General features: G+C 46.5%; 1 protein-coding gene and 1 long non-coding RNA gene across 2 annotated transcripts in view; both read left to right on the forward strand.

Annotated features, from left to right (window-relative positions):
- The window catches only part of LOC118379174 (serine/threonine-protein kinase WNK1-like), a 196,429-nt gene that overhangs the window by 75,865 nt on the left and 93,545 nt on the right, over positions 1–27,019 (forward strand).
- LOC127920133 (uncharacterized) lies at positions 9,923–12,808 on the forward strand. Its single transcript, XR_008105184.1, has 4 exons — positions 9,923–10,070; positions 10,191–10,250; positions 10,912–10,971; positions 11,182–12,808. It is a non-coding gene; the product is annotated as an uncharacterized LOC127920133 (long non-coding RNA).

Consider the following 27,019-nt stretch of genomic DNA (forward strand, 5'->3'; position numbering starts at 1 on the left):
CCAAACTTTATCCGCAATGTTATATCCCCTACACTTTCTCTCTCTACACTCATACACCAACTCTCTTCTACACTTACACCAGCTGTTCTATTACACCAACTCCATCTAACCTCAACTGCTGCAGGTAACTACACCAAAATAAAGGGAACACCAACCAAGGTGATCCGTGTCTGGGTGGCATTGATTCTCAAGTGGTGAAACTTCCTTTGGTAAGCACACCATGCTTTCAATATACCTTTGTATCCCTCATTTACTCAAGTGTTTCCTTTATTTTGGCAGTTACCTGTAGAATGGATGAGAAGGTGTTGTCTCGAAGTGCCAGCAAAGTTTCTGATGTTTGTCAGTCACAATAGGGAAACTGCAATATAAAGTTGCATTCCTTCACATTGTTTAAGTTTCTGAATGACACAATTTCATGTGTCCACCATCTAAAGACCGACCTCTCTGTGGAACAACAAGTCATGAGTCCATTTGGCACTGGGATGTTCATGTGGAACTGGGTTAATTGGATGTTATAGAAAAACAACAAGCAGAAAGGCATCTCGATGCAGATCATACAAGCATGAAATGGTGCATCCAAACTCCGCAATGAACAACAGTTCTATTCTCCAGAAAGGCTGCAGGTAACAAAATAAAGAACACCAACCAAGGCATTGATTCTGCAAGTGTGTGAAACAACAACCAGAACTTTGGCATCTCAAGTGAACAGTTACTGTAGAAGCAGAACGAAGTGCCAGCAAAATGCTCTGAATGAACAATTTCATGTGTCCACCATCAGAACGGCATCTCGGAACAACAAGCAGAAAGGCATCTCGGAACAACAAGCAGAAAGGCATCTCGGAACAACAAGCAGAACGGCATCTCGGAACAACAAGCAGAAAGGCATCTCGCAGAACAACAAGCAGAACGGCATCTCGGAACAACAAGCAGAACGGCATCTCGGAACAACAAGCAGAACGGCATCTCGGAACAACAAGCAGAACGGCATCTCGGAACAACAAGCAGAACGGCATCTCTCGGAACAACAAGCAGAACGGCATCTCGGAACAACAAGCAGAACGGCATCTCGGAACAACAAGCAGAACGGCATCTCGAACAACAAGCAGAACGGCATCTCGGAACAACAAGCAGAACGGCATCTCGGAACAACAAGCAGAACGGCATCTCGGAACAACAAGCAGAACGGCATCTCGGAACAACAAGCAGAACGGCATCTCGGAACAACAAGCAGAACGGCATCTCGGAACAACAAGCAGAACGGCATCTCGGAACAACAAGCAGAACGGCATCTCGGAACAACAAGCAGAACGGCATCTCGGAACAACAAGCAGAACGGCATCTCGAACAACAAGCAGAACGGCATCTCGGAACAACAAGCAGAACGCATCTCGGAACAACAAGCAGAACGACATCTCGGAACAACAAGCAGAACGACATCTCGGAACAACAAGCAGAACGACATCTCGGAACAACAAGCAGAAAGGCATCTCGGAACAACAAGCAGAACGGCATCGATTCGGAACAACAAGCAGAACGGCATCTCGGAACAACAAGCAGAACGGCATCTCGTAACGCACAACTCGTCAATCCTTGTCACAGATGGGCTGTTGCAGCGACCACTCTGAGTTCCTCTCCTATCAACTAAAAACAAGAAGAAGTGGCTCCAGTGGTCGCGCTTTCACCAACACTGGACAACTGAGGAGTGGAAACATCGCCTGGAACATGACCGTGAGTTCAGTTTACTTGAGTGGCCTGGTCAGTCCCCAGTCCACAGATGGAACGGGCTGTTGGCTGCATGAATGTACCGCCGTCCAATCTACAGCAACTGTGTGATGCCATCGCATCAGCATGGTCCAACAGCCCTGCGGAACTCTTCCGACACGTTGTAGAATGCCCCGAAGAATTTGGTATGTTCTGGAGGCAAAGGGAGGTCCGACCCAGTACTAGATATGTGTACCTAATAAACTTTCTGGTGAGTTTTCTATTCTCTCGTTTCCCCCAACAAACTTTTAAAAATGAAGTTTCTGGTTCCTTTCCCACATTTGTCAGATCTCAAATAAACTTTGAAGGATTTGTAGGTCAAAGCAAAAAAGGGCCAAGGAAACAAAAGACAGAAAAAATAGTTCTCAACTTTCCAGTTGGATGTCTCTACTCGTTTCCAGTCTCTGAATGTTTTCTTTCTTTGGCAGGCTAAATCTCTCTCTCTAAAGCCTCTATACAATTGAACCAGGTCTTTGTGCTGTGATGAGTTAATCCCTGTATTATCTTAGAAGGGCTGTGAGCTCAGTGTGTTTAGCTGCTGTACAGTGTGGAGGGGTCCAGTGGTAGGCTGGTAGCATAATGGGGAGGCCCTCTATCAACTACCCCTACCCCTCCAGAACTAATGTGACATTACCAGTGGTCTCTGAGGCCATGGGCGCCTATTCACAAAACGTCTCAGAATAGGAGTGCTGATTTTAGGATCAGTATTTCCCTATAAGACCATAATGATTAAATGGACAGGGAGGGCCTGATGCTAGATCAGCACTCCTACTCTCTGAAAAGCTCTGTGGAGATGATGACCAGATGAAAGGTCACCTAACCACAGCCCAGTAGTACAGATGAAAGGTCACCTAACCACAGCCCAGTAGTACAGATGAAAGGTAACCTAACCACAGCCCAGTACTACAGATGAAAGGTAACCTAACCACAGCCCAGTACTACAGATGAAAGGTAACCTAACCACAGCCCAGTACTACAGATGAAAGGTAACCTAACCACAGCCCAGTACTACAGATGAAAGGTAACCTAACCACACAGCCCAGTACTACAGATGAAAGGTAACCTAACCACAGCCCAGTACTACAGATGAAAGGTAACCTAACCACAGCCCAGTACTACAGATGAAAGGTAACCTAACCACAGCCCAGTACTCAGATGGGGAACAGCTACAGATGTAACCTAACCACAGGTACTACAGATGAAAGGTAACCACAGCCCAGGTTAACCTAACCACTAGCAACACTAGTCTGTCAAAGCCGATTTGAAGGTGTGTTTTTGGGAGGGTCCCCATTTACGTTGCTCAAGTCAAGTGTTTTTTTGGGCCTGTTGTTTCATCTAACAATTGAAAAGATAAAACATGGTCTCGCTTGGATTGGATGACCAGTTTCTGTAGTTACCAGTGACGTGCATCCAACCGGATACAGTTACACTTACCCACATGTATAGAAATTCAGTGGGCTTTCAACAGCAACTGGTGGTGCCATTTTGGGCCGTTGTGCATTTGACCCATGTGATCCCTTGTCTTGCTCAGTGATTTATAAAATGTCTGGAAGGTCTGACGCAAGGGGAACTGTTATCCAGCGCTCTCTTTGACCTCTCATCTGGTATTTTAAAGCCGAGGATTGGAATGGCCGGATATAGAGCCTCGAAAGACTCCTGACTGACCATTTATGCATTGAAATTGTGGGCTACACGTCAAGTGAGTCCTCTCATTGCTCGTCTTTCAAGTTTGCCAAGTTGAAAAGCTTCCATTGTTCATTTAGGGTCAAATTGAAATGTCTGCCTTCCATTGCACACAGCTCAGGAAAATTAAAGGGTCATCCCAAAATAATATCCGTCTTAATCGTTAAATCTTTGAATTACTGTAATTGAATGTGATTTAGACACAAAGCGAGATGTTGTTGGAGCTAAGCTGTTACTATCAAGGCCACATCAGGATCTCCAGGCGTCTTGTCAAGTCTTGCAGAACAACAATGTTCTAACATGGAAGTGGGCCGTAATGAGGAGCTTTATGAGGAAGTGATTTTCAGATTTTCTCCTGCAAATGACAGATTAGCCATTGCGTCCACTTATTGTTGGGTTACGGATTCAGGGGAGAGCCCAGATTTATCCTGGAAAGTTCTCATTACTAAGATTCACCAGTCAGGTGATGGCTTTACTGCTAACAGGATGCTTGTGGGACTTAGACCAAGGGCAGCTTTAGGGCTCACAGTAGACACCTTTTCAATGAAGGATACAGTTGTCCTTCAAATGAAATGAAGAACTGTGATGGAGACATGCTCTCCCTTCAAAATGAGGATCACTGTCTGAATTCACAGGGAGTTATTATTATTTTGTTTTTTATCACTTGAGTTCAGTGTCCCTGTTGGTGGAGAGGTGATTAAACCCTGCTTGATTCATAGAGGCTGTCAGTCATAGACTCATCTCTGGCTGCTGAATACTGAGTCAGTCCATATGCTGCTTCATCTATCCCAGGACAGTCATTTATGTCAGTTATCCCTCTTTCTCCTCTTATTGAGTGGAGAAGCGGAGTGGAGAGGGGAAGCGGAGTGGAGAGGGGAAACGGAGTGGAGAGGGGAAACGGAGTGGAGAGGGGAAACGGAGTGGAGAGGGGAAACGGAGTGGAAGCGGAGTGGAGAGGGGAAGCGGAGGGGAAGCGGAGAGGGCAAGGAGAGGGGGAGCGCAGTGGAAGCGGAGGGGAAGCGGAGGGGAAGCGGAGGGGAAGCGGAGAGGGGAGGGAGAGGGGAAGGGAGGGGAGCGGAGTGGAGAGGGGAAGGGAGGGAAGCGGAGGGGAAGCGGAGAGGGGAGGGGAAGCGGAGTGGAGAGGGGAAGCGGAGTGGAGAGGGGAAGCGGAGTGGAGAGGGGAAGCGGAGTGGAGAGGGAGACAAGTCTTTTCTTACTGCTTTCTGATGAGGAATGGACAGACCGAGATGGAGGAGAGAAGAGGCAGAGTGGAGACACCGGTCCTCCATTCCAGTCAGCCAGGCCTGTCTTGGGGAACAATAGAGTCTGTCTCTGGGCGACACTGGTGCGCCTCAGCTCCAGGGAACAGCTCATCCGTCAGACCTCCTGACCCCCAGGATGGTGCCCAGCGGCAGGCAGGAACATGCACTGAGGATGCCTTGTTGTTGGCTACATTCTGAATGGCGCCCTATTCTCTATGTAGTGCACTACTATGCCCACAGGACTGGAAGTGCACTATAAAGGGAATAGGGGTCTATTTGGAATGCATTCACACTGAGGACGCCTTGTTTATGTCCTGACCCAGATACACTCAGACCCTGCAACACACTGGCTTGTGTCCCAAATGGCTCTGTATTTCCTACTTAGGGCTCTGATCTAAAGTAGTGTACTATGGGCCCTGGTTAAAAGTAGTGCACTATGTAGGGACTAGAGTGCCATTTGGGATGTATCCAGTGTCTCTGACACCATAGATCATGTTCAAAGCACAACGTTAAAAACGGGCCTTTTGAAATGCTTTACCCATTAGCCTTTATTTTCAGGGAAGTTATTTATAGCCCTCTAGTGCAATCTGTGCACTCTAGCAAGTAGTATTTATTTATTTATTTTAAAGAGGATTGCCAAGGATGCTTTGCACTGGTAACATGGAAACTACTCTTTGGTTAAGTCGCAGCAGACTAGGATTTGCAAACATGTGCGGTGCCTGGATATGAGGGCAGATTCTCAGACACTCATAAAACAGGGGATGCTATAGTAATCCTGCTGGTTTTCAGCTTCTGGGTGAGTGTCTGAGTCCCAAATGGCACTATACAGTGCACTACATAGGACATAGTGAGGCATTTGGGACTGAGTCTGAGCTAAAGCTCATTACCGTGGCAACTCTGTTGACTTTGTTCTATGGAGAAGAGCAGGCGATGGAAACCCTCTGTCTCTAATTGATGCAAATAGCTTTTGAGGATGGAGGCACTTTGAAACTGTAAACACTGGTGATATCAGTTCTGTGACCCAAATGCAACTCTATTCCCCATAAAGTGCACTTCTTTTGATTGGAGCTCTCTGGGCCCTGGTCAAAGGTAGTGCACTATATAGGGAAAATAGGGTGCCATTTGGGATGATATCCGGGGCTGAAGAGCTTTGTTGAATTATGCTAAGGGTTAGTGGATAGCCCCAGAGTTCTGGGTGGACGTTACGTGGCCTCGATCAGGCTGTGGTGGTCAGGTCTAACCAGGAGGAGGGAGGATAAGTCCCAAATGGCATCCTATACTTTGTCTAGAACCTTCTGGTTCCCTGGTCAAATGTAGTGCACAGTAAAGGGTTTAGAACACCTCCCAGAGACATCCCAGGTCTAGTGTGTGTGTGTGTGTGTGTCGGACAAATGGCAAGTCAGTCGTGACTCATCTGTTATGGAGGCTCTGAATAAATTCCTCTCATTTTCTCTCTGATTCAGAAGCTGCATGCTTACTCAATATTTAGATTATTTTATGTTGTATGGATTTGTATTCTGCTGTTGCTACTCAGGCTGTTGCTTGGCCCTAATTGGCTCATTTTCATGCTATGAGGAGCCCTGAACTAGACCTGGGACGATACACCGACCATACTGACCACTTATCATAGGCATTTTGCTGATGGTATTCATTACGATTAGTAGCCTATACTAGAGGAATGTGTAGTTTGAAGTAACTTTTGGTAATATCGGTGATTGTTGTTAATCAAACTAGTAGTTTTAAAGGCTAATGAAAAACAACTGTGGTGCACATTATAATTTTCACATCAATTCAGGCAATTTACCCCGAAATGGATTTTTGTCCATATCGCCCATCTCTACCCTGAACCCATCTCTACCCTGAACCCATCTCTACCCTGAACCCATCTCTACCCTGAACCCATCTCTACCCTGAACCCATCTCTGCCCTGAACCCATCTCTGCCCTGAACCCATCTCTGCCCTGAACCCATCTCTGCCCTGAACCCATCTCTGCCCTGGACCCATCTCTGCCCTGAACCCATCTCTGCCCTGGACCCATCTCTGCCCTGGACCCATCTCTGCCCTGGACCCATCTCTGCCCTGGACCCATCTCTGCCCTGGACCCATCTCTGCCCTGGACCCATCTCTGCCCTGGACCCATCTCTGCCCTGGACCCATCTCTGCCCTGGACCCATCTCTGCCCTGACCCATCTCTGCCCTGAACCCATCTCTGCCCTGAACCCATCTCTGCCCTGAACCCATCTCTGCCCTGGACCCATCTCTGCCCTGGACCCATCTCTGCCCTGGACCCATCTCTGCCCTGGACCCATCTCTGCCCTGGACCCATCTCTGCCCTGAACCCATCTCTGCCCTGAACCCACCTCTGCCCTGAACCCATCTCTGCCCTGAACCTCTCTCAGATCAGCACTGAGTGACATGAGACGGGGATATGTCAGGGCCAGAGCAGATGCACAGTGAGCCCCTCTGTTCCCTGACATCCCCCTTCATCAATCACACGTTATTTTATTTAACCTTTATTTAACAAGTCAGTTAAGAACAAATTCTTATTTACATTGACGGCCAAACCCGGACGACACTGGGCCAGTTGTGCGCCACCCAATGGGACTCCCAATCAGGGCCGGTTGTGATACAGCTTGGAATCAAACTGTCTGTAGTGACTCCTCTAGCACTGAGAAGCAGTGTCTTAGACCGCTGTGCCACTCGGGAGCTGCCTCTAATCCCAGCCAGTTTCTCTGAAAAGGCTTTAAAAACAACACCAAGATGGAGATGATCCGTCCTCCTCCTGAAATACATGGGCTGTGTTCCACATGGTGCACTAATCCCTACATTGTGCACAACCTTCCCCATGTGGTGCCGTTTAGGAAGTATACATTAACCGGTTGGTAGGCAAGAGGCACCACATTGGTGCCCCCCCTAGGGGCAGGATGACTGAATTGCAACCACATGCAGTTTGGGGTTTGAGACCCACATGGTCTTAGTTAAGGCAATCTGTGAAGTGCTGATTGACGGGAAACTAAAAACCTTGAGCCCCTGCAGAAAGAAAAGGAAAGACAACGAGACCCCAAGTTTCCTTCCCTAATTGGAAGCCACTGTTGAAGTGTCTGTTTATAGAGTTCTAAGAATCCCGTTTGTGAAAGTTACAGTAGGTTCTATGTCCGCTTTGCATTTACTAGCTCTTCTCAAGTAACTCTTATTTAAAGCAGATGTCCTGCTGCTCCTGCTGCTGCTGATGATGATGCTGCTGCTGCTGCTGGTTCTGCTTGCAAATTCTCCTTTTTTCATTTCCTCTTTTTTCTTCTTCTCTCGTTTCAAACCCTCTCGAGATCCTCAACCGTGACTGGCTGATCTGAGGGGTTGGAGGTTTGTGAGCTCTGCAGGAGAGCACCAACCAGAGAGATCCAGAGCTGAAAACAGCACTGTACACACAAACTGTGTGTTCCAAATTGCACCCTATTCCCTACATAGTGCACTACTTTGGTGGTCCTGGGCCCATATTGAACCTTTATTTTAACAGGGAGTCCCATTTTAAGACTAAGTTATTTTGCAAGGGAGCCCTGCATAGAGATAGGGTCAATAAATAGTAGTGCACTATATAGGGAGCCATTTGGGACCCATCCCTACACAGTGGACCTTTTCACTTGGCTTGTAACTGTAGACCGCTGGGCACCAATTTTCACTGACCCAATGTCTGTACTTTTTAGGACTTACTGACAAAAAGACTGAAGGGGAAGTAGGCTAACTCGTATGACTAGGCAGTTGACCAAGTTTGAACTGAAGATAGTTTTGTCATAGTCAGTCATTTGAAAAGGCCATCAGCCCTCCTTTTGGTAAATAACAAACTAGGTCTATAAGGAGTTATTTGAGCCAATGATCTGAACTTTATGCCATTTGGAACACAGCCCTCCTGTTTCCATCATTGTTGCCTAGTTCCAGAAATAGCCGAGACAGACATAGAACTGTCACTGCTGCTAGAAGGGATTTGAGTCTATTTGAACTGCCCTGAAAACGGAACAGGGGAAAAAAGTTGGAGGAATGAGGGTATTTTTTAAGTTGACGAGTCTCTTATGATGTCTGCAGCAGATACAATGAAGAGAGAGTCAAGCCTCATAACTCAACCAGTCACACAAACCAGCATTGTCTGAATCTCTAGAATGAGAGATTCCTCTTCCTGTTCATAACTTCATAAGATAGCCTACCTCTGTAATATCTTTCTGCCCAGAGGGAGGGTGAAGGGTTAATACTTGTTTTGATGGTACAGGGGAATTGGTCATGGGGGGGCATTGCATTACTACATTAAGTGCTGCTGGGAAATAGAGTGGTAGGCTTTGTCAGCTAGTCACATGACCAACCCTGAGCCTGTCTTTCTGTCCATCAGGGGGAAAACACCACACACACACACATTTATTCATCATCATCAGTGGAGCCAGATAAGCTGATAAACCAGCCTGGCTCTCCTCAGTACAGTTAATGTGGGCTGAGTGATATAACCATCAACAGTCCTGGTAGTACAGGTTCCCAGGCCACTTTCAGGATGTGTCGGAATGGCACCGTGTTCCTATATCGTGCACTGCTTTTGACTCCAGTAGTGCTGAGTGATTAACCCGAAATCTAGTTTTTAAACAACTCATTTGCCACAGTTGGTTCAATTATTTGAATTCCATTTTGTTTTAGTTTTTTTGAGCTCAATGCACACGTTGTGCTGCAGTTTCTGTAGAGATAAATGATCATGGACCAACAAGTTAATTTCCCAACCTGCGTAGGGAGTTGTAGTTTCCAACAGGCCAATATTCTACATAGTTTAGCGCAGAAAATTGGATTATTAATTACAATGACTATAATTCATTGCACGGATACTTTTCCATTTTATTTTATGCCTGCTATGTAAGAGACAGAAGAATGAGCAATGAGGAGAGGATCCATAGAGAGCAGTTTCTTTGAGGTATTGGTATTTTGTTTTTTACCCTCGCTGATTAAAATAATCAACTAATCATCACGCTGTGTAGTGTTAGGGCAAATAACTAAACGTGCACCTCTTGGGGTCCTGAGGCCCGAGTTTGGGGAAACTCTGCTTTATTTACATTGAACTACTAATAGTGATTTAGTCAGACTAGAGCTCTATAGAGGTGGTTTAGTCAGACAGCAGCTCTATAGAGGTGGTTTAGTCAGACAGCAGCTCTATAGAGGTGGTTTAGTCAGACAGCAGCTCTATAGAGGTGGTTTAGTCAGACTAGAGCTCTATAGAGGTGGTTTAGTCAGACTAGAGCTCTATAGAGGTGGTTTAGTCAGACTAGAGCTCTATAGAGGTGGTTTAGTCAGACTAGAGCTCTATAGAGGTGGTTTAGTCAGACTAGAGCTCTATAGAGGTGGTTTAGTCAGACAGCAGCTCTATAGAGGTGGTTTAGTCAGACAGCAGCTCTATAGAGGTGGTTTAGTCAGACAGCAGCTCTATAGAGGTGGTTTAGTCAGACAGCAGCTCTATAGAGGTGGTTTAGTCAGACTAGAGCTCTATAGAGGTGGTTTAGTCAGACTAGAGCTCTATAGAGGTGGTTTAGTCAGACAGAGCTTTGGTTTAGTCAGACAGCAGCTCTATAGAGGTGGTTTAGTCAGACAGCAGCTCTATAGAGGTGGTTTAGTCAGACAGCAGCTCTATAGAGGTGGTTTTCAGACAGCAGCTCTATAGAGGTGGTTTAGTCAGACAGCAGCTCTATAGAGGTGGTTTAGTCAGACAGCAGCTCTATAGAGGTGGTTTAGTCAGACAGCAGCTCTATAGAGGTGGTTTAGTCAGACAGCAGCTCTATAGAGGTGGTTTAGTCAGACAGCAGCTCTATAGAGGTGGTTTAGTCAGACAGCAGCTCTATAGAGGTGGTTTAGTCAGACAGCAGCTCTATAGAGGTGGTTTAGTCAGACAGCAGCTCTATAGAGGTGGTTTAGTCAGACAGCAGCTCTATGGAGGTGGTTTAGTCAGACAGCAGCTCTATAGAGGTGGTTTAGTCAGACAGCAGCTCTATAGAGGTGGTTTAGTCAGACAGCAGCTCTATAGAGGTGGTTTAGTCAGACAGCAGCTCTATAGAGGTGGTTTAGTCAGACAGCAGCTCTATAGAGGTGGTTTAGTCAGACTAGAGCTCTATAGAGGTGGTTTTCAGACAGCAGCTCTATATCAATCAATCAATCAATCAAATTTTATTTATATAGAGCTCTATAGAGGTGGTTTAGTCAGACTAGAGCTCTATAGAGGTGGTTTAGTCAGACTAGAGCTCTATAGAGGTGGTTTAGTCAGACAGCAGCTCCATATAAGTGGTTTAATCAGACAGCAGCTCTATGGAGGTGGTTTAATCAGACAGCAGCTCTATGGAGGTGGTTTAGTCAGACAGCAGCTCTATGGAGGTGGTTTAGTCAGACAGCAGCTCTATAGAGGTGGTTTAGTCAGACTAGAGCTCTATAGATGTGGTTTAGTCAGACAGCAGCTCTATAGAGGTGGTTTAGTCAGACAGCAGCTCTATAGAGGTGGTTTAGTCAGACTAGAGCTCTATAGAGGTGGTGACTTGGAATTAAATAATAGTCATCAAAAATACTAATTTAATCAAATCCAATTTTATTGGCCACATACACGTGTTTAGCAGATGTTATTGCGGGTGTTGAAATGCTTGTGCTTCTAGTTCCGACAGTGCAGCAATATCTAACAAGTAATATCTAGCAATTCCACAACAACAACCTAATACACACAAATCAAAGTAAAGGAATTGAATTAAGAATATATAAATATGTGGATGAGTAAAGACAGAGTGGCATAGACTAAGCTACAGTAGATGGTATAGAGTACAGTAAATACATATGAGATGAGTAATGTAAGATATGTATTCAACCCGCATAGTGCATTTAATGTTAACCAAAAATGTCAAAACCAAAAATCTGGATAATTTTTTAAAACGAACTTATTTTTTAACCAAGCCAAGTAGTGCACTATAATAGGGAATAGGGCTTTGGTCTAAAGTAGTGCACTATATAGGGAATAGGGCTCTGGTCTAAAGTAGTGCACTATATAGGGAATAGGGCTCTGGTCTAAAGTATTGCACTATATAGGGAATAGAGCTCTGGTCTAAAGTAGTGCACTATATAGGGAATAGGGCTCTGGTCTAAAGTAGTGCACTATATAGGGAATAGGTTGCCATTAGGGACATGACCTTCTGTCATCGCCTGCTTCCTTTGAGGATTGTTTAATTGGTCTGCAGTATTCACTGCACTCTTCAAGGCATGGCTGTTTCCATTGAGGCCCCATTTCATGTGTGAGACTGATAAAACTCACTTCCAAACATGGTAGTTTCTTCACTCTAGGCTAAATCAAGTAGTCAAGGCAACCATGAGTGACATTCATATTTAAACGGTGATGAGGGGTTTTGACAGACACAGGTAGTTGCCAGCTAGAGACAGTAATACAGGTTCAGTTCCTCTTGTTTTGGTTCAACAGGAACAGAGAGTGGAAAAGGAAAACACTCTGTCCACAAACTGTGGGAGATTTATGTGGTGATTCTCGTGTGTGTGTGTGTGTGTGTGTGTGTGTGTGTGTGTGTGTGTGTGTGTGTGTGTGTGTGTGTGTGTGTGTGTGTGTGTGTGTGTGTGTGTTGCACTTTTTGCGAGTTTGTCTGTGTATTTTTTTAGAAACAACCCTATGTATCAGAATTAGACTGGTGTCCCTTTTTGCATTTTTGTGAAATATGAATCTTCGTTGGGCCGCTGGTGTGAATGGTATTCCTAGTGTGCTCTCTGTCTCTCCAACACACACTATTCAAAAGCCTGCACCCTCTGCTAAACCGTTCCCTGTGATGAAGATATGGGCTCAATGACAGGATTTTACCTTTTCAAAATGTGTGAAGGTTTTTAGAGAATGCATTGTCACACCACACTGTCACACACACTGGATGAATAGTCTGTTCCTGGAAACCCATGGCCCCCTGCCAGCTCCAGGCCTGGGGTTTTACCCTGCAGCTTTAGCTGGCTGTGTGTGTGTGTCCACACAGCCCTGCACAGATGTGAAAGCATTACCACAGAGGCCGAGCAGGCAGAAACTAACTCTCTCTGTACCGTGGCTGTGCTCTTCACAAGGCCTTCTCTATATAGACCTACTGCTAAATGGATACAGTCAGTTCTGCATTTGCTGCTGTATTAGTTCCAGCTGGGCCTCTGTAAGTAGCGTCAAATGTTTGGGGAAGTTCCCCTGTGTAGAGGCAGGCAGACACACAGTGTTTGTGTGTACCCTCACTAACCTCCTCTCCTGCTGTGCTCCCCTCTCATACAGTATGTCTCCAGAGATCATTTGCCCTATATGGGGAGTTTGGTTTCCTTCAGACGTTAACAAGTGGGATGTTAGCTTGACGGACTGTCGACGTTGACAAGTGGGATGTTAGCTTGACGGACTGTCGACGTTGACCAGTGGGATGTTAGCTTGACGGACTGTCTATGTTGACCAGTGGGATGTTAGCTTGATGGACTGTCGACGTTGACCAGTGGGATGTTAGCTTGACGGACTGTCGACGTTGACCAGTGGGATGTTAGCTTGATGGACTGTCGATGTTGACCGTTGACAAGTGACAAGGGATGTTAGCTTGACGGACTGTCTACGTTGACAGTGGGATGTTAGCTTGATGGACTGTCTATGTTGACAAGTGGGATGTTAGCTTGACGGACTGTCGACGTTGACAAGTGGGATGTTAGCTTGACGGACTGTCTACGTTGACAAGTGGGATGTTAGCTTGACGGACTACGTCGACGTTGACAAGTGGGATGTTAGCTTGACGGACTGTCTACGTTGACAAGTGGGATGTTAGCTTGACGGACTGGACGTTGACAAGTGGGATGTTAGCTTGACGGACTGTCGACGTTGACAAGTGGGATGTTAGCTTGACGGACTGTCGACGTTGACAAGTGGGATGTTAGCTTGACGGACTGTCGACGTTGACAAGTGGGATGTTAGCTTGACGGACTGTCTACGTTGACAAGTGGGATGTTAGCTTGATGGACTGTCTACGTTGACCAGTGGGATGTTAGTGGGATGTTGACCAGTGGGATGTTAGCTTGATGGACTGTCTACGTTGACAAGTGGGATGTTAGCTTGACGGACTGTCGACGTTGACAAGTGGGATGTTAGCTTGACGGACTGTCTACGTTGACAAGTTGACTTGACGGAGTGGGATGGGTTAGCTTCGACGTTGACGGACGGACTGTCGACGTTGACAAGTGGGATGTTAGCTTGATGGACTGTCGACATTGACCAGTGGGATGTTAGCTTGACGGACTGTCGACGTTGACCAGTGGGATGTTAGCTTGATGGACTGTCTACGTTGACAAGTGGGATGTTAGCTTGATGGACTGTCTACGTTGACAAGTGGGATGTTAGCTTGATGGACTGTCGACGTTGACAAGTGGGATGTTAGCTTGATGGACTGTCGACGTTGACAAGTGGGATGTTAGCTTGATGGACTGTCTACGTTGACCAGTGGGATGTTAGCTTGATGGACTGTCTACGTCGACCAGTGGGATGTTAGCTTGATGGACTGTCGACGTTGACAAGTGGGATGTTAGCTTGATGGACTGTCGACGTTGACAAGTGGGATGTTGTGTCTACGTTGACAAGTGGGATGTTAGCTTGACGGACTGACGTTGACAAGTGGGATGTTAGCTTGACGGACTGTCAACGTTGACAAGTGGGATGTTAGTGATGGACTGTCGACGTTGACCAGTGGGATGTTAGCTTGATGGACTGTCGACGTTGACCAGTGGGATGTTAGCTTGATGGACTGTCTACGTTGACAAGTGGGATGTTAGCTTGACGGACTGTCGACGTTGACAAGTGGGATGTTAGCTTGACGGACTGTCGACGTTGACAAGTGGGATGTTAGCTTGATGGACTGTCGACGTTGACCAGTGGGATGTTAGCTTGACGGACTGTCGACGTTGACCAGTGGGATGTTAGCTTGATGGACTGTCTACGTTGACAAGTGGGATGTTAGCTTGATGGACTGTCGACGTTGACAAGTGGGATGTTAGCTTGATGGACTGTCGACGTTGACAAGTGGGATGTTAGCTTGATGGACTGTCGACGTTGACAAGTGGGATGTTAGCTTGACGGACTGTCGACGTTGACCAGTGGGATGTTAGGTTGACGGACTGTCGACGTTGACAAGTGGGATGTTAGCTTGACGGACTGTCGACGTTGACAAGTGGGATGTTAGCTTGACGGACTGTCGACGTTGACAAGTGGGATGTTAGCTTGACGGACTGTCGACGTTGACAAGTGGGATGTTAGCTTGACGGACTGTCGACGTTGACAAGTGGGATGTTGTTGACGGACTGTCGACGTTGACGTGGGATGAGCTTGACGGACTGTCGACGTTGACAAGTGGGATGTTAGCTTGACGGACTGTCGACGTTGACAAGTGGGATGTTAGCTTGACGGACTGTCGACGTTGACAAGTGGGATGTTAGCTTGACGGACTGTCGACGTTGACAAGTGGGATGTTAGCTTGACGGACTGTCGACGTTGACAAGTGGGATGTTAGCTTGATGGACTGTCGACGTTGACAAGTGGGATGTTAGCTTGACGGACTGTCGACGTTGACAAGTGGGATGTTAGCTTGACGGACTGTCGACGTTGACAAGTGGGATGTTAGCTTGACGGACTGTCGTTGACGTGGGATCACGGAGTCGGCGTTGACAAGTGGGATGTTAGCTTGATGGACTGTCGACGTTGACAAGTGGGATGTTACAGAGACTGTGGTGACAAGTGGGATGTTAGCTTGATGGACTGTCGACGTTGACAAGTGGGATGTTAGCTTGATGGACTGTCGACGTTGACAAGTGGGATGTTAGCTTGATGGACTGTCGACGTTGACAAGTGGGATGTTAGCTTGATGGACTGTCGACGTTGACCAGTGGGATGTTAGCTTGATAGATTGTCCATATGTTGTGGCTCTCATCTCGGGGCTTCGTCTCATTTTAAACTGAAAGCAGAAGTACAGAGATGGTTGGTTTGACCTCTTCTCAGAAATACAAGTAGGTGAAAGGTTGTATTTTGGGCTACTTCTCCAAGGCACAGCCGTCTGTCTGTCTGTCTGTCTGTCTGTCTGTCTGGTTTGTGTGTGGATATACACACAGCCTGTTACTGTGTGATGGTGAGTAGATATACACACAGCCTGTTACTGTGTGATGGTGAGTAGATATACACACAGCCTGTTACTGTGTCATGGTGAGTAGATATACACACAGCCTGTTACTGTGTCATGGTGAGTAGATATACACACAGCCTGTTACTGTCTGTAGTACTACAGTAGATATATACACACAGCCAGCCAGCCAGTTCCCACATCCCTACTTATCTGTCAGTGTGCTGGGAGAAAGTCCATTGGATTAGAGTGAGGCCTGTTCTAATCCGTGAGAACTCTCCTCCTCACACCCTGGGTAGTAGGCTCTCCCACATAAGGCCCAAATGGCACCCTATTCCCTACATAGTGTATTGTACTTACTTTTGATCAGGGCCCTACGGGCTCACTATGTAGGTAATAGGGTGCCATTTGGGATTCAGACTGCATTGCACTGCCAGTCCACAGTAATCACTCTTAACTTAACCCACCTTCTGCCTCGGCATGTCTCGGAACGGTACGAATCTTCCCCTGGCAAAGATACAACTCAGTTGATTCAGTCCACCTAAATCATCCCACTCACAACAGTCCTATTCCCTTTCTAGTGCACTATGTTTATGTCCTATTTAGGGTTGCACATTTTGGGGAATATTCAGAGGTGGAAACTTTCTGTGAGAGTTAACGGGACTATATCGGAATTAACAGAAATATATGCAAATATTAATACCATTTAAATGTAGATGTTTTTTGTATTGGATATATTTACCATATCATATGGAGACAGACACATAAACCTTTTACCTCATCATAAGTAGACATAATTCAAATGATTAAATCCTTCCAATAGAAATGTAAAAAACAATTTAGTTACGGATTGAACTTTAATTAAATGAGTTGACTCTTCACATGGGATGATTTCACTGAACAACAACAGAAAGGGAATACTAAATGATCCCCAATGATCCATCGCATTGAAAACCCTTGTATTGGTCAGCCTGTTGCCTGCTTTGGTGTGTGTGTGTGTGTGTGTGTTCCCAAACAAGGACCACTTGTGCTCTGAGGTGGATGTTAGTGGGATTTGGAGGATGAATGAGGCAACAGGGAAAAGAGCCTCAGATCCACAAAGTCCTTTCCACCAGGTGGCTGATGAGATATGTTGTCATGACTACCATATTGCATCTCCATCCCAAGGCCCTTGCTTGGAAGTGGACTTCAACAGACTGCCAAGAACCTTGCCCTCATCCAGGCCAAGGTGGCGAGACACGGTAGTGATGACACCATAGGCCTTGTTGATCTCTGCACCAGACAGGATGCTCTTACCAGCATACTTGGGGTCCAACATGTACGCTGCGACGTGTATGAGCTTCAGGCAGAAGTCTTCACGCTTTTTGATGTATTTCAGAACTGTAGTTTCCTCTGCTTGGAGCAACAGTGAAGTGGGCAGGGCAGTATGGATTTATTCTCTTACCTCTGCAAGCAGAGTCTGAACATCAGACAGGATGGCATTGTCTCCCTCAATGGCTACTGCTATAGGTTTCAGGCTGATTAAAACTCTCTCCCAAAATACATCATCCATGAGGATCCTCTTGATGGGGCTGTCCATATAGGCAGACTCTGATATGGCCATTTCTTGGAGCGACTCCTTCCCCTCCAGGAGACTGTCAAACATGATGACGGCACCACCCCAACGGGTGTTGCTGGGCAGCTTCAATGTGGTTCTCTTATTCTAATCACTTTGCTTGGTGAGGTAGATTGCTGATGAGCCTTCACATACCTAACCATTTCCTTGGCTCTCTTGTAGAGTGTATCCATTGTTTTCAGTGCCATGATGTTCTTGAAGAGCAGATTCAATGCATGAGCAGCACAGCCAATGGGTGTGATGTGAGGGTGGGACTCCTCCGCTTTAGACCCAGCATCATATTCGCAGCATTGTCTGTCACCAGTGCAAATATCTTCTGTGGTCCAAGGTCATTGATGACTGCCTTCAGCTCATCTGCAATGTAGAGTCTGGTGTGTCTGTTGTCCCTTGTGTCTGTGCTCTTGTAGAATACTGGTTGAGGGGTGGAGATGATGTAGTTAATTATTCCTTGCCCACGAACATTTGACCACCCATCAGAGATGATTGCAATACAGTCTGCTTTCTCTATGATTTGCTTGACCTTCACTTGAACTCTGTTCAACTCTGTATCCAGCAAATTCTTAGATAAAGCATGTCTTGTTGGAGGGGTGTATGCTGGGTGAAGAACATTCAGAAATCTCTTCTAATACTCATTGCCTGTGAGCATCAGAGTTGAACCAGTTCCATACGCATCTCGAGCAAGACATTCATCAGCATTTCTCTGACTACGTTCCTCCATTGAGTCAAAAAAACATCTGATTCCAGGAAGACCATGAGCTGTTGCTATCGATAAGGTGTCTGATTACTTCTAGTCGAGGAGAAAATGATGAGAGGGACTTTTGTCAGAGGTTGCTTGTTGTGAGCACTGAGGGAACTTTATGCACTTGGCCAGATGATAATGCATTTTTGTTGCATTCTTCGCATATGATCTGGCACAGTATTTGCAAATGTGCACAGCTTTTCCTTCTACATTAGCTACAGGGAATTGTCTCCACACGTCAGATAGAAAGGCCCGTGGCATTTTCCTGTAAAGATTAGAAAGAAATTAGTAAAAAAACAACCAAATACAATTCCATGTACAGATAAATAGTTAAGCAGTTAGATTAAACAACTCCTTTGTCAGATAAATGTTTTAAAATGAAACATGTATGGAAACAGGTGAATTAACACTCCTCAGTTTGCAGGCTCAAGCAAGCTAAAACCCACATGGTAGCAAAAACTAACTAGCAGAAATTGTTAAGTTAGAAATGATTTAAACACACTTTGCTGTAGGCTACTATTTACTAATTAACAAAAAATAATGTATGTCATTTAAAATATATTCACCCCACCCAGTATTGTAATCAAAACTTACCAGAAAGCATGTAGTCCTTGGCTCAGACAGTGTAGTAGTGTGGGCTCAATAGCATCTCATTAGTGTGCAAGATCTTGAGAATCAGCTGTATATGCACTGTGGTTCCTTTTAAATTGGGCATAGTTTAACCAAAATATGCCACAAGACCTAGAATTGCCTTATGTGTATCCCACAAAAAAAGGTTCACTGTTATAAGCAACATTTTTTGATACATTTAGGCAAAATTCCCTAACTTCCCGGGCTTAATTTCCCATGGAAAATTTCCAGAAAAATTCAGGAAATTTACCGGAAAGTTTCCGACCCTTTGCAACCCCAGTCCTATTCCCTTTCTAGTGCACTTCTAGTGCGTGTTTGGCCAGAGCCTCCGGGACATATCTGAAGCAGAATAGTATTGGGTCATCTCACAGTGGTCTGGGTGGCTCCAGGTTTATGTCCACAAGGACTGGGTCATCTCTCAGTGGTCTGGGTGGCTCCAGGTTTATGTCCACCAGGACTGGGTCATCTCTCAGTGGTCTGGGTGGCTCCAGGTTTATGTCCACCAGGACTGGGTCATCTCTCAGTGGTCTGGGTGGCTCCAGGTTTATGTCCACCAGGAATGGGTCATCTCTCAGTGGTCTGGGTGGCTCCAGGTTTATGTCCACCAGGACTGGGTCATCTCTCAGTGGTCTGGGTGGCTCCAGGTTTATGTCCACCAGGACTGGGTATATTTAGGGTCCAAGTGGTGCTCAGGTTTGGGTGTTACAGATCATGTACTGGATGCTGAGTAGCTGCCTGTAGGCTAAGCTCGCTAGCTACCTTCCTTAGGTGTTGTGCTATTGTTAGAGGATGAGGATGAGTGCTAGTGCTCTTTCAGATACTGGTTCAAAGACACACACACACACACACACACACACACACACACACACACACACGCTCCGTGAGCCTGATATGGTCTCCTTCTTATCGGTGTGTGTTTGATCTATCCAGTGGCGTTGGAAACCTGCTGCCAGAATACTAAGTCACTCACTGCTTTCATTTGACTGTTACATATCTGTGTTCATAACTACAAGTCACCAAGTCATTTGTCATCCGAGTGACTTGTTTAACAGTGACTGCTTTGTTCTTGTCTAGTCTACTATTTTTCCGTATTGTTTAGTTTGATAAAACTCTGTGACTGGTTTGGTGGGTGAGCTTTGATGGCCTCACCCGTCCTGTTTTCTCCTCCATCTGTCGTCTTACTGTCAGTCATATAATGGATATAGTGCTCTGAATTGATTGAACTATATCTCTTGGTTGAACCCATTAACCCATTGCCTTCTGAGAGTGCTTTCTCCCTATGCTGCCACAATAACCTTGACTGGGAGTGGGCGTACTGTACATAGCCATAGAAATGGACTTACTACAACGAACATTCCTATTCCAGTCAAATATCCATGGTCTGGGGAGGCTTTTACCATTCTACTAATTCTATTTCTAGGCTTTGACCATTCTACTAATTCTACTTCTAGGCGTTGACCATTTTACCAATTATATTGATATGGCCCATACAGCACCACTCACTGCCTGCCCTGCCAGTAATTCTGACCACCACAAATCCTTGGAAATGGTGACTAGCCACTCTGATCCCAGCCTTCCAGCCATTTCCCCATCTGTATTAATATTTGATATGTGGAAATGGAGAAGGAATTTATCAATGCCCTCCAGGCCCAGCCCTGGCTCTGACCAGTAATACCACACACCCCTCTGTTCTCATATCCTGGCACACACACACACACACACACACACACACACACACACACACACACACACACGAGCATGCACATTCCACACACACACAAGCATGCACATTCCACACACACAGACACCTAAACACACACACACTAACTGAAAACAACTGGGCCCAGATTACTGCACTGATGCTTGGCTAGGAGATGTCCCTAAGGACTGGGAATAACATTGGATCATTTTCCACAGAGAAAGCAGAGAGCGAGAAATACAAAGCATATTAATTCCATTGTGTATTTGTCTGATCTGCCTCGGTACACACACACATACGTACACACTGGAGAGCTTTGGAAGGATGGTTTTCATTGGAGGTTGGTTCAGTATGTACGAGGGGGTGAGTTTAGCTGTTAGTCTGAGCCAGTGGAGAGGCAGGGATCAGGTCCTCTGTTGTATCTGGCTCCCCCTGGGCTGGAGAGGGCTTGTTTTCTGGATGGAGAGCCTGGCCAACTGCTTGTTTATCTCCATGCCCAGACCAGGAGGAGGGAGTAGGGAGTAGGAGGAGAGCCAGGGGTTTGGAACACTAACGTACTATGTGGAGGAGGAGGAAGGAAAGAGGAGGAGAAACTACAGATAGCAAGATGTGAGGATGAGAGGGAGGAGAGGAGAGCCAGGGGTTTGCGATTGCAACACACACAAACTTTGTATGTGGAAAATGAACCGGGTCCAGGGGATACGCGTCTGATTGTTTGACTGAGAGAGCATCTGGCTGAGTGCAGGGTCAGGTGTGTTGGGGTGATGTGGAGGGCATCTGGCTGAGTGCAGGGTCAGGCATGTTGGGGTGATGTGGAGGGCATCTGGCTGAGTGCAGGGTCAGGCATGTTGGGGTGATGTGGAGGGCATCTGGCTGAGTGCAGGGTCAGGTATGTTGGGGTGATGTGGAGGGCATCTGGCTGAGTGCAGGGTCAGGCATGTTGGGGTGATGTGGAGGGCATCTGGCTGAGTGCAGGGTCAGGCGTGTTGGGGTGATGTGGAGGGCATCTGGCTGAGTGCAGGGTCAGGTGTGTTGGGGTGATGTGGAGGGCATCTGGCTGAGTGCAGGGTCAGGTGTGTTGGGGTGATGTGGAGGGCATCTGGCTGAGTGCAGGGTTAGGTGTGTTGGGGTGATGTGGAGGGCATCTGGCTGAGTGCAGGGTCAGGTGTGTTGGGGTGATGTGGAGGGCATCTGGCTGAGTGCAGGGTCAGGTGTGTTGGGGTGATGTGGAGGGCATCTGGCTGAGTGCAGGGTTAGGTGTGTTGGGGGTGATGCCTGGAGGGCATCTGGCTGAGTGCAGGGTTAGGTGTGTTGGGGTGATGTGGAGGGCATCTGGCTGAGTGCAGGGTCAGGTGTGTTGGGGTGATGTGGAGGGCATCTGGCTGAGTGCAGGGTTAGGTGTGTTGGGGTGATGTGGAGGGCATCTGGCTGAGTGCAGGGTCAGGTGTGTTGGGGTGATGTGGAGGGCATCTGGCTGAGTGCAGGGTCAGGTGTGTTGGGGTGATGTGGAGGGCATCTGGCTGAGTGCAGGGTTAGGTGTGTTGGGGTGATGTGGAGGGCATCTGGCTGAGTGCAGGGTCAGGTGTGTTGGGGTGATGTGGAGGGCATCTGGCTGAGTGCAGGGTTAGGTGTGTTGGGGTGATGTGGAGGGCATCTGGCTGAGTGCAGGGTTAGGCGTGTTGGGGTGATGTGGAGGGCATCTGGCTGAGTGTGTTGGGGTGATGTGGAGGGCATCTGGCTGAGTGCAGGGTCAGGCGTGTTGGGGTGATGTGGAGGGCATCTGGCTGAGTGCAGGGTTAGGTGTGTTGGGGTGATGTGGAGGGCATCTGGCTGAGTGCAGGGTCAGGTGTGTTGGGGTGATGTGGAGGGCATCTGGCTGAGTGCAGGGTTAGGTGTGTTGGGGTGATGTGGAGGGCATCTGGCTGAGTGCAGGGTCAGGCGTGTTGGGGTGATGTGGAGGGCATCTGGCTGAGTGCAGGGTCAGGCATGTTGGGGTGATGTGGAGGGCATCTGGCTGAGTGCAGGGTTAGGTGTGTTGGGGTGATGTGGAGGGTATCTGGCTGAGTGCAGGGTCAGGCATGTTGGGGTGATGTGGAGGGCATCTGGCTGAGTGCAGGGTCAGGGGTGTTGGGGTGATGTGGAGGGTATCTGGCTGAGTGCAGGGTCAGGTGTGTTGGGGTGATGTGGAGGGCATCTGAAGGTGTAACAGGCCGGCTGAAGCCTGACCTGCCTGGCTGTTGGTGTTTATTACACAGATGAAAGAGCTTCCACGCCGAGCTCCACGTGCCACAGAGAACCACAGGATTTAGCCTGCTCCAGATCTGTTTGGGCTGCAGGGCCTATAGCCATTAGTCAATGACCACATGAGTTGGCAAGAGAGCACAAAACAGATCTGGGACCAGGCTAGTAGGATGTTATCTTGGAATCATGTACAGCACCACCTTTTGGCTCCATGTTTCCTTTCCTTGTTGAAGGAAGGAACCTGTCTGACCTGCTGCTCTGTGTGCTGTGGTCTGGTTCTCCACTGTGGTCTTTTGTTGTTAAACTTAGCCCTTGTGGTCACTGGTCAAACCTGAAGTAGGACACCTTGTGACTTGGAGAGCAGGGAGGAACTGGTTTGCTACCACTAAGTCTCTCTCTCTCTCTCTCTCTCTTTGAATTTAACACGGGACCCCGATGACACACTCCTATAGCTAACCATTCTGCGTGTGTTAGTGATGTCATAAAAGAGTTAATGCATTCTGAGCTATTTTGCACATGCGCTTAATCTAGTCCACAGTCAGGTCACATGTCATGGTTTGTAAATGCACAAACAAACACCTGTGTTGTATTCTAAGCAGCAGTGTGCTAAATGTGTCTCTTGTGGTTCGCCACCGTGGTGGAAGAAGACGAGGCAGACAGTACAGAGGTGGCAGAGACGAACATGACAAGCCTTGCAGACCCCCTCTTCAGTTCTCACACTGGAGACGAACATGACCAGCCTTGCAGACCCCCTCTTCAGTTCTCACACGGGAGACGAACATGACCAGCCTTGCAGACCCCCTCTTCAGTTCTCACACTGGAGACGAACATGACCAGCCTTGCAGACCCCCTCTTCAGTTCTCACACGGGAGACGAACATGACCAGCCTTGCAGACCCCCTCTTCAGTTCTCACACTGGAGACGAACATGACCAGCCTTGCAGACCCCCTCTTCAGTTCTCACACTGGAGACGAACATGACCAGCCTTGCAGACCCCCTCTTCAGTTCTCACACTGGAGACGAACATGACCAGCCTTGCAGACCCCCCTCTTCAGTTCTCACACTGGAGACGAACATGACCAGCCTTGCAGACCCCCTCTTCAGTTCTCACACTGAAGACGAACATGACCAGCCTTGCAGACCCCCCTCTTCAGTTCTCACACTGGAGACGAACATGACCAGCCTTGCAGACCCCCTCTTCAGTTCTCACACTGGAGACTAACATGACAAGCCTTGCAGACCCCCTCTTCAGTTCTCACACTGGAGACGAACATGACCAGCCTTGCAGACCCCCTCTTCAGTTCTCACACTGGAGACGAACATGACCAGCCTTGCAGACCCCCTCTTCAGTTCTCACACTTTGACTGGATGGCACATTTCTTGCTGTTTTTTTAAACATATTTTTGTTCCATGTTTTATTTGGAATTCGGCAAAATTATTTTCTTTTTTCCCTTCCCAATTTCGTGGTATCCAATTGGTAGTAGTTACAGTCTTGTGTCATCGCTGCAACTCCCGTACAGACTCGGGAGAGGCGAAGGTCGAGAGCACCACCCCAACATCAACCTATGTGAAAATAAGGGATTAATCGATATGACATTTTCGGCCGGTACCGATTTCCAAAATGTTCCTTGCTCGGATAACATGACACCGATAACCGATATTTACAACTTTAGTGCCTTTTAGGCATTCTAGTACAGTTAAATAGTTAACACACACACATGGAAACAGTGGTCTAAGGCACTGCATCTCAGTGCAAGAGGCATCACTACAGTCCCTGGTTCGAATCCAGGCTGTATCACATCCGGCCGTGATTGGGAGTCCCATAGGGCGGTGCACAATTGGTCCAGCGTCGTCCAGGTTTGGCCGGTGTAGACCGTCATTGTAAATAAGTATTTGACTTGCTTTACTTAAAGGTTGCACACACACACACACACTGACCAAAAAGTTTATTTTGTTGGCATTTACGTATGTCCCCGTTACTAGTAAAACATAATCAAAACCTTATTCTTTCACTTACTTGCTGTGCTCTTTTGTTGTTCATTTGTTCAGTCGTTTCATTCCCAACCAGGATTTCTACGGAACGTCTTTGGTGTCAGAAAATATACTATTTAACACTATTTGAGGTGTCAAATAGACTCGTTGACCAATCAGGACCTGAGTATTGACTGCACGTCACATAATCATTTAACGCGTTCATACATTTATTACGTAGTTATTACACATCGATTACACTCTTTACACTCTTTACACACTTTCATGTCACAACGATTCATCAATACATATTCCATGATCCTGGTAAAGTTGTCTCGCGCACCTACAGTGCTGGTCATTTAAAAAAAAGCTAGCTCATTGATGCAAGCAATGTTCTAAACCAAAAACATAGTAAAACGACAATCTGTTTCAGTAGCTTTATTTAGCTAGTTAACTATATAGCTAGGTGTCATTATCTAAAATAACCCTCATTTATAAGACAGTTCTTATTTGATTAATGGTGGTCGGACCCATCTGTGAAGCTAGCCACAATAAGGATTAGCCACAATAGTGGACTTTGTGGTTAGCCTTCAAAATAAAAGTATGGCATAATTATACTATTTGTATTAATTTGCATCACTGGCAATTACATACTTTTATTTTGAAGGAAAACTGCAAATTCCACTATTGTGCCTAATCCTTACTGTGGCTAGCTTCACAACACAACCCGGTCAGGTCGAGCCTCAATAGCCAGATGAAGCTAGCTGGCTGCTTATAACGTTAGCTTTGGGCAATAGGGTTAAGTAGCTGGCTAGCTATTTATTTTCATGAACTGAAGTTCAATTTCAATAGGCGAACAACAGCAAGTGGCAACCGAGCTAATACTGGATTCCTAAATCATTGCTAAGAATAATGAAAATGTCTGCAGTTTCTTTTGGTCATTGTTTTTTGACAGGTTGTATTGGTGCTAGCTAGATACCAAGCTAAAGCTAGCTACCCCAGAAGTTGCGGTCGAACAAATGATGCTTTATTACCAACGTGGAGTTGTAAACACATCGTTTGTGGCCGACGTTTGGAGACTTTTTGTACAGCTTTGGCAGTGCTACTGTATCTTCTTTGACACACAAAGACCCAAACGGCGTTCCATATAATGTATGTCGTGAAGCTAATAGCAGTGACGCTGTGTTACTGTGTAACTAAGGGAAGGGCAACGTCTGAAAATGGAACACTTGGTGTTGTGTATCGGTGCTCAACCAGTCGGCGAAAGCCAACATCACAAACGACAGAGAACGGTTGATTTTCAAGGGCAATGAATTCCTTTATCTTGGATTTAATGGATTTCGCCATTGAGTTGTCTCGCTGAAATGTTGTTACTCTTTCAAATGACTGCTGGACTTGTTGACTGCTCGATCCACACAGCAGACATTGTGGACTAGGTTAGGAATGCTGTGTTGCAGTGTCGTCATTACGGCATCTACCTACGTTATATAGGTATGCACGTCATCTACCTACGTTATATAGGTATGTACGTCATCTACCTACGTTATATAGGTATGTACGTCATCTACCTACGTTATATAGGTATGCACGTCAGCTTTGACATCGCCGTTAAACTAGACAACGGCCGATACCGATATGTTCACCGATATATCGTGCATCCCTGGTGAAAATGGTATGTTTCTATGTTTTGTAGTAAAACAGACAGAGGAAGATAAGTGTTTCCAATTACATCATCGGGTGATTTTCTATTTTTTTTTAAACTAATTATGAGGAGGAATTTGCATCTTCCTCCATCTTTTTTTACTGCAAAACATAGAAACGTGCCATTTTCAGATTGATGTTGGGGTGGTGCTGGACATGGTAAATATGAAGCAGATCAGTTTTGAAATGTCCCTTTTAAAAATATTGATACTTTGCAGGTGGAACCTTTATTTCCAACTCCGTCTTTCCAAAGCTAATGTGTATATGGCCCTGGGACCCCTGCTCCTCGTTAGAGCTGCTCAATGTCTAATGGTCTCATCTGGGCTGAGTGTGTTCTCAGACCCACCTTCCCTGCTGTGTTTCCATACACAGAACCTGATCCCTCTGAAACCTGGTAATGACTTGGCTTAATGAGTTGCATCTGTGCTTTGGTGACACTGAGGGTCCTCCTGCTGGTGCTCGGTGGATTTAGGTGGCTTGAACTGACATGGGCTTTATGGCTGCACAGGTGAAAGACTCACACAGACAGATATGGACACAAATACACTTTGTTTCTTCTT

This window comes from Oncorhynchus keta, unplaced genomic scaffold (genome assembly GCF_023373465.1).
Source record: "Oncorhynchus keta strain PuntledgeMale-10-30-2019 unplaced genomic scaffold, Oket_V2 Un_contig_1846_pilon_pilon, whole genome shotgun sequence".
In the NCBI taxonomy this organism is placed as follows: Eukaryota; Metazoa; Chordata; class Actinopteri; order Salmoniformes; family Salmonidae; genus Oncorhynchus; species Oncorhynchus keta.